An 8,313-nucleotide genomic window follows, 5' to 3' on the forward strand; every position below is an offset into this window, starting at 1 on the left:
GTGCGTTGGACGCGGGCCAGCGGGGGCCGAGGATGAACCGTGCGGGCAACGGCGGTGGTCCGGGGGAAAGGCGTCGGCCTCCCAGGCCCGAGCTGGGGGAACGTGCGATGACCCAGGCGGGAAGCTGCGCCCCGTCCGAGTCAGACTCGGTCGTTGCGGCCCGCTGAGGCTCGCTTCGTTTCCGTAAAGCGGGGGTCGGGGGCACGGCGCTGTGCCGGCGACTTGCCCGCGCGAGGCACGCGCGCCGAGGCCCAAGCGGGAAGCTGCGCCCCGTCCGAGTCAGACTCGGTCGTTGCGGCCCGCCGGTCTCGCGCTGCGGCCAGGATGCGGAGTTGGATCGACACTGGTGGGAGCCGGGGGGTCGAAGGGGTTCCGGCCGCCCCGCCGTTCACAGCGCCGCTGTCACCCAGACGGGAAGCTGCGCCCCGTCCGGGTCAGACTCGGTCGTTGTGGCCCCCCCGAGCCCGCACGCCTCACGCAGAAGGTCATACGCCACCGGCGGCACGAAAGACGCCTCCCGCAACGCGGCAGTCGGGAAAGGCTATTCGGATAGTCGAGCAGAGTGGGACAGCACATCCCGCGGTGCCGTCTGGTTAGGCAAGGGTTTGAGAAACAGCATTCTCGGCAGACCGGCACGGCCGGCGGACGCCCACGCGGCGTGCCGCGATCGGATCGCGCGATCGGATCGCGCGCTCGGCCTCCGTTGATTTCCTCTAGGTGCGTGATTCGGGGCGTCTCGGTCTCGCTGCCGTACGGTCGCGCCAAGGCCTGCGGGGGCGGCGCGTAGCGCACGCTCTCGCGGCGGCCGAGGCGCTAGAGTGCGACACGCAAGTGGGGAGGAACCGTCCACCCAACGCCGGCGCGAGCCGGGGCCGGTGGGGGCCCTACCAAGGCGGGTCATGAGTGCCAGTCGGTCAGTTCGGGAGAAGGGGAGGGTACTCGGAGGCCCGCCGGGAGCAGACGGGGGTCCGGAAGGTGAGGGGGTGAAGGACGGCGGCCGGGAGCAGACGGCCGTCCCTGGGAGGGGGGTGTTTGTTCACGTGCGGACGCCGGGAGCAGGCGGCCGTCACGCGATTCTGCCAGTCGTTCCCACCGGCCTGTGTTTAAGGAGGCGGCCGGTCCTCCGTCCTTGGATGCATAACATTCGCAGATTTTCGCCCGGCCTGTGTTTAAGGAGGCGGCCGGTTCCTCCGTCCTTGGATGGATAACATTCGCAGATTTTCGCCCGGCCGGTGGTTTAAGGAGGCGGCCGGTTCCTCCTTCCTTGGATGTAGAACATTCGCAGATTTTCGCCCGGCCTATGTTTAGTGAGGCGGCCGGTCCTCCACGGAGAGCGACCCGCAAGTGGGGAGGAACCGTCCACCCAACGCCGGCGCGAGCCGGGGCCGGTGGGGGCCCTACCAAGGCGGGTCTCATTGCCTGTCGGTCAGTTAGGGAGAAAGGGGGGGGGGGGTACTCGGAGGTCCGCCGGGAGCAGACGGGGGTCCGGAAGGTGAGGGGGTGAAGGACGGCGGTAGGGAGCAGATGGCCGTCCCCGGGAGGGGGTGTTCGTTCACGTGCGGACGCCGGGAGCAGGCGGCCGTCACGCAATTCTGCCAAACGTTCCCACCGGTCTGTGTTTAAGGAGGCGGCCGGTCCTCCACGAGATTCTGCCAAACGTTCCACCGGCTTGTGTTTAAGGAGGCGGCCGGTCCTCCACGAGATTCTGCCAAACGTTCCACCGGCCTGTGTTTAAGGAGGCGGCCGGACCTCCACGAGATTCTGCCAAACGTTCCACCGGCCTGTGTTTAAGGAGGAGGAATATTCTGTTTGCACACCATTCGCTGCGACTACTGCGGTAACAGCTTGTAGGGACCCACTGTGCAGCATGCAGGAAGGCTTTTTATCAAACACGCCCACTTAACAGGTCATCACAGGTGGTTCCAATCACACAATAAATCAAGATGCTGTCATAAGAAAATAACACGATTTAAACATATTCTGACAAAACATACAATAGGAAAATGTATAATTGAGAGCATCTCTCAACAGAGACAAAATTGGAAAGACTATTTGTTGACAGTGTCTGTGAGTTACTTCAACCCAAAAGTTCACATAAATTACACATAGCTAATGTTGACCACAAAATGGCATGTGAGCTGGCCAGGAGTCCTGGAATATTCTGATCTGTAGACAGATGCGTTACCCATTGCTCCACGAGCCCCACAGGAATATGTGGCTTGTAAGCTTGTGTGCAACACTTTTGCAAAAATGAAAAAAAAAAAAAATGGGTGACATTATTTGAATATGCCATGATGCTTTATCCATTGCGCCACTAACCCTAACCCTACAAGTTACGGCTACTGACCGTAAACTTGTGTGGAAAATTGTCATTGTCCAAAAGATGGCAGTTTAGCAATATGAAGCAAGGGAGAAATTCAAAGTAATTTGATTATGCCATGACCCGGATTCGCATCGGGTTTGCTGCGGCCACAACGCAGAGTACTAACCACTATACAATCATGGCCAATATACACAACCTATTTAACGCTACTGCATATAGGCCATGATTGTGTAGTGGTGGTATTCGAATCTGGGTTATGGTTTAATCAAATTACCTTGTTGAATTTGTCTGCTGGTCACTGTTGCTAAACAGCCTTTCTTTGGACAATGACAGTTTTCCAGACAAGTTTACAGTCGATACAGTCTTGTAGGGTGAGTGGCGCAATGGATGACACATCACGGCAAGTGATGAGAATCAAAACAACAGATTTAAGAGACCCAAGGTAAGTTAATTCAACCCGTTTCGTTTCAATTGACAGCCCATGTGACATGCACCTCAGATAAAATTGCACTAGTTGATCAACAGCAATGTTTTAACGAAGAGATCATCTGGGAGTTGAACCCTGGACCTCTCACACCCAAAGCAAGATTCATACCCCTAGACCACCGGTGTCAAACTCGAGGCCCGGGGGCCAGTTATGGCCCACCGTATCATTTTCTGTGGCCCGCAACAACAAATTGTGCATTAAATTCATGTCATACTAAAATTTCAAATTGCCGTAACTTTCAAGAATCTTCTTAAAATTATTTGTGAAATATTTGAAACGTTTCCACACACTAGCTCGCAATAGGTCTAGTCAACAGCGTAGGTCCAACAACACTAGCCACTCAGATATAGTGATACACAGTGGCTCCAATGATATATTTCAAGCATATATTGGCTTGTGATTTTCTTCAACTATCTGAGATGAGTAGAACTAAGAGAAAAAGGGCAAGTATAACTGAGGTAAGTATAATTAAGGTAACTATAACTAAGGATTAGGTCATAAGCTAGCTGGCGCTAGGGAGGGGCTCTAGAGAGGGTAGACTGGAGGCTCTCATTCTGCTTCAAGCAAGGTCACAGTCTTATGTATAGGTCTCTCCAGGTAGGTTTGCTTGTTGACTCGTTTTCCAGTGTCATTTAGTTCTGAGTCGCTGATCAATAACTATCTTCCTCACATGACCATCTTCACTTGGGTACACTTGTGTGACCTTAGCCAGCTTCCATTCATTTCTTGGTGTATTTTCATCCTTTATAATCACTATGTCATTGATCCTTGCATTTCTCTTCGTCTTGTTCCATTTTTCTCTTTGTTGTAGGTTCAACAGGTACTCTTTCTTCCATCGGGACCAGAATTCTTCAGTTAAGTATTGCACTCTACGCCATCTTTTCCGTAAGTACAGGTCTTCCTTCACAAACTTTCCAGGAGGAGACAGGACTATCGAGGATTTCATCGTCAAAATGTGATTAGGCGTTAGAGGCTTCGGTGCTTTTGGAGCGCAGGAGCTCTTTGCTGAAGCACGTGTCCGTCTTAGTCCGGTCCTTAGGCCTGGGCTTGGCAGGGTCCGGCAGAGACCTCAGTTTGAGCGTCTCCCTTTCCTTCTGTTTAATCTTCTCCAGGTGCTTGCGGTGCCACTGCTCAATCTCTTGGTCCTTGAGGCTCAGCATTCGCTCAAAGCTAGTCTGCCTCAGGTCATCGTTGACCAGGCGCTTCTCTTTGGGCCTGGTGTCTCGGGTTCCGGCGGCGGCGGGGGGTTTGAGCTTGGCCTTTTCACCTTCCGTCTCGCTGGGCTTGACTTTGTTGGCCTTGCTCGCTGGGAACGGTCCTTGTGGCGCTCCTTGTCTTTGTGCCTGTCCGAATCTCTGTCTCGCTCCCTCCGCTCCCGATCCTTCTCCGGCATCCTCCCCGCTGCCTCTTCTTTGGATTTTGTGAATGAGGACTTGCCACTTTCAGAGAGATAAGACTTCTTCTCCTCCAGAAGTGATTTCAGATTGGAAGTGGAGGAAAGCGTCCCATCTTTAAGCTTGTCTTTTCTTTTTCGCTCACAGTCCTTGGAGCGATCGGATCTGCCGTGATCTGAGCTTTTCTCCGACGGCTTCTTCTTGTCGTAACTCGCGCGGTCCCTTTCTCTGTGATCCGTATTGGAGCGCTTGTCTCGACCTTTTCGGCCGTCTTCGTGCTTCTTGGCGGCGGACAGAGACTTGAGTTTATTGCCCGGGAAGTGGGCGGAAGCGGGCCCGGCTCGCTCCTTTTCCTTCCAGCGCTCCAACTGACTCTGCGGCTCAGCTCTGCTGGCGTGCTCCGACTTGAGCTTTTTTTCCTTGTCCGGATGCCTTTTCTCCATTATGGATAGAAAACGTAGATCTTCCTGTGAGATATGAGCATCTTCGGCTACTCTTTCGTTGAAGTCTGATTCGAGTGCCTTAATGACTTGATTTGTGTTCGATATATGTATCGTACTTCACTTGGTTGATAAGCCTGTGACTCAATGTGTGGAGTCACTTGTTTCACAACGATCCTGTGGCTGCTTCCAATTGCATCTCCATAATCGACGCAGGGATCTGCACAGCCAACTATACTCCAGCCCAAGTCTGTTCGTTGAGCGAAAGGCTCATTATCCTTTCCTGACACCACTTCTCTGGGCAACAGGGCCTGAGAACAGTTGTAGCCTATGAGCAGGCCAATCTCACAGTCACATAAAGGAGTGATCTCTCCAGCAAGGTGCTCTAGGTGAGGCCATGATCTTGCTGTCTCAGGTATGGGGACATGACTTAGGTTTGCAGGAATAAACTCTCTTGTGTAGGTTACTGGGAGAGATATTTTCCTTGTCTCATTATAACCTCTGACCTGCAGTCCAGTTAACTTCTGACTCTGGATGACGGTATCTTTGGATGACATCGTGGAGAGCTTTAATTGCACAGGCTGTTTCTTTGTAACTAACACTTCTGCCGTTTCTTGCAGGATGAAGGTGGTGTCGCTTTGGTTGTCCAATAGAGCGTATACGAGCACTTCCTGCTCTGGATTACTTGCTGTGGACAGCCATACAGGAACAACTGTGGAGGAATAGGTGCTCCTCTTGTCTTGCACCACTCTGTTAGCTGTTGCCTCTACTGGTGTCTCTTCTTTCTCTTCAGACTCTGATAAGTCTTCCTTTTTCTTAAAGCGTCTCCCACTCTCCTTTCTTTCGCCATCCTCTTGTTCTTTCCTATCGTCTTCCCTTGGACGATTTTCATGTAGACATGTTGGATGCTTCCTTGCATGTCTCACAAATGCTTCGCTTCTCACAGTTCTTGGACTGATGTCCTGATTTCAAACATCCAAAGCAGAGCTTGTTTGTTTTCACAAACTTGACTCGTTCTGCAGTTGTCTCTTTCAAGAACCTTCGACATGTCTGTAAGCCATGATTTGACTTCTCCCAGAATACACATCCTTTAGCATCTGTTTTCTCTTCAGAGCTACTTGCTAGCACCTTAGCACCAACACTTCGTGTTTTTTGTGGCTTCTCCTTTCCACCATCTCCAGACTTCAGAGCGTGAAGGGAGGTTTTCGGATTACAAGCTATATCGGCTTCCTCTGTGACGAATTCCACGAACTGATCGAAGCTGGGGAAAGTCTCATTTTCCTTTTCCATCCTGGTCACCCTTCGGTTCCATCTTGCTGTAAGCCAGTCGGGGAGCTTGGAGAGCATTCGTTGGTTTTCACCACAGTCGTTAAGGACCTCCAGGCTCTTTATTTGCGACATGGCTGCTTGACAGCCTTGAAGGAAGTCTGAGAACTCTCGTAGCTGAATGCTTTCTGTTGGAATACCGTTTTTTTCCGTGTATAGTGCGCCCCCATGTATAGTACGCACCCTAAAAATGGCATGCTGATGCTGGAAAAAAGCTTGTACCCATGTATAATACGCACCCAATTTTTATGAATTTTTAAAATAATTTTTTTTTTTTTTTTTTTAAGTCCCAAAGATCGTCACACACGCAGGGAGGCAATGGGTCCCATTTTTATAGTCTTTGGTATGGTCTTAACTAGGCTGGATGTCATTTTTTTTGTTGGCGTTGATTTCTCCGACTGCCCCTAAACGCACCACCGCGCTCCGTGCGCGCGCGGGAAAGAGGCGGCTCTGTATGGGAGAGACGTTGAAGAGGAATAAAAACACCCTTGGAAACCAAAACTTGCCCCTCGTCGTGACTCGGAGCCGCAACAAATGTTTCGGATTTGTGTAGGGTACATTGTGGCAGACGGCAAACTAGCAGGTGATCGAGCGAGCGTCTGATACAAGAGCATTGCGGTCGTATGGAGCGTGTTTGAAATGAACAGCAGAGACGAAAGGAACAAGGCAAAGTGTTGTGAAATAAAATATTACCTGTAATACGCATTTTGTTATTTGCTGATTGAAACTGCTAATTAAACTGTGAATTGAAACTAATAGGTGGAGAACTGAACTCTCGCTCTTTATATAGCCGACGTGTCTTGCGCAACCGTTCTGCGCATCTGTAATGGCGGCCTCCGTATGACGTCCGGTCCGCGATGGAGATTAAAAAACAAACAATATTTGACAATAACACACCATCGAGGATTGCACCATCGCATCAAACGATGTGTCGTCAATTATGAATTTTACTAAGTGTGTTGGGCAGGATGGCTGAATGCGATGCGGGATTGACAACAAACAAGAAGAAAGGTGAGTTTTATTTCGGGGGAGATTTGTCATGTCTCGTCCCCAGTTTTGCTATGTGTCTAGGTTGCCATAGTTTCTGTTCGCGTCACCCCGCTCTTCCTGTGTCACCTCAATCGATGTAACGTGTTTTGTATTTAAGTCCTGTCTGCCCCTCGCTCACCGTTGGATCATTGCATGTGTTACTGTCATTCTGTTCCTGTCTTTGGTAATGTCACCCTGTCTTTTTGTTCCACGACTTTGTTGGTCAGTCCTGTTGTTGGTTTTGTTGTACCATGACTTTCTTTAAAAAAAAAAAAAAAAAAAAATTAATTTTTTTTTTTTTGTACCCATGTATAATACGCACCCCAGATTTTAGGACAATAAATTAGTTAAATATTGCGCACTATACACGGAAAAAAACGGCAATTTAAGTAAAGCCTTGTCATTTATTAGTTTATGGCTTTCCTTTCATCTAGGTTCTTTCTCTTTAGTGACAGGGAAGTCTTTTGATCTCTGTCAGCCATATGTAACCTTCCTGTCCTTATGCTATCTGTGTGTTTTTGTTTCTGTAAGAAGCCTTCACTAACAATGAGCAGAGCTTATTTGCATAGGCGAAATGTTCTTATTTGGTTGAAAGAAACTTCATTCCTTTTAGTTAACTGTAGGTTTGGTTCATAGATGGTTACAAGTTATCCCATATTTACTCAATGTTTGTTAAAGTGTTTAGGACAAGTCACTCATTCTTATTGCGTGTTAATTTACTAAGTAGATAAAGTCTAGCCAAGGTTTAGTTGCATTGTTCCACAGGAGTTATCTGATCTTGCTCACGGACGACTCGGCCAACAACTGGAGAAGAACAGATGGACAAACTCTGCGGGGGTCACGGGCCGACAATGAAGTGCGAATTCACACCACACTACATTCCTTAGCTAATCAGCGTTGCTACAGACACAATCTCCCCTCCCTTTAGTGTAGCAACGCCTCTGTAACCAGGGAAACCAAAACATTAAATAGAGGAGCACGTGGAGGGAGAACTCAGAATTGATGGAGATTGTAACCGAGTTTCCTCTCTCTATCGTTCTCCTCGCGAGTAAACCTGTTCTGGTTCTTTTCTCCTCTTCCTTCCAGTGTGTGGTTTAATGTCTGATAGTATTTAGACCTAACATTTATTTGGTCCTTCGAGCCGGATGCCAAGACACCTGAGGATTCCAGCGGGCGGCAGCGGAGATCCAGAAAGACTGCGCGTGGCAGGACCTCCATAGGTGGGGTCCTAGAATCCTTTTCAAGGGCTGGCTGTCTGCTCCGCCAGCTGGAATCCGAAGGTTGAAGGCAATCCGAGGTGCAGAGGTGAAGAGA

Source organism: Syngnathus typhle, unplaced genomic scaffold (assembly GCF_033458585.1).
Source record: "Syngnathus typhle isolate RoL2023-S1 ecotype Sweden unplaced genomic scaffold, RoL_Styp_1.0 HiC_scaffold_27, whole genome shotgun sequence".
In the NCBI taxonomy this organism is placed as follows: domain Eukaryota; kingdom Metazoa; phylum Chordata; class Actinopteri; order Syngnathiformes; family Syngnathidae; genus Syngnathus; species Syngnathus typhle.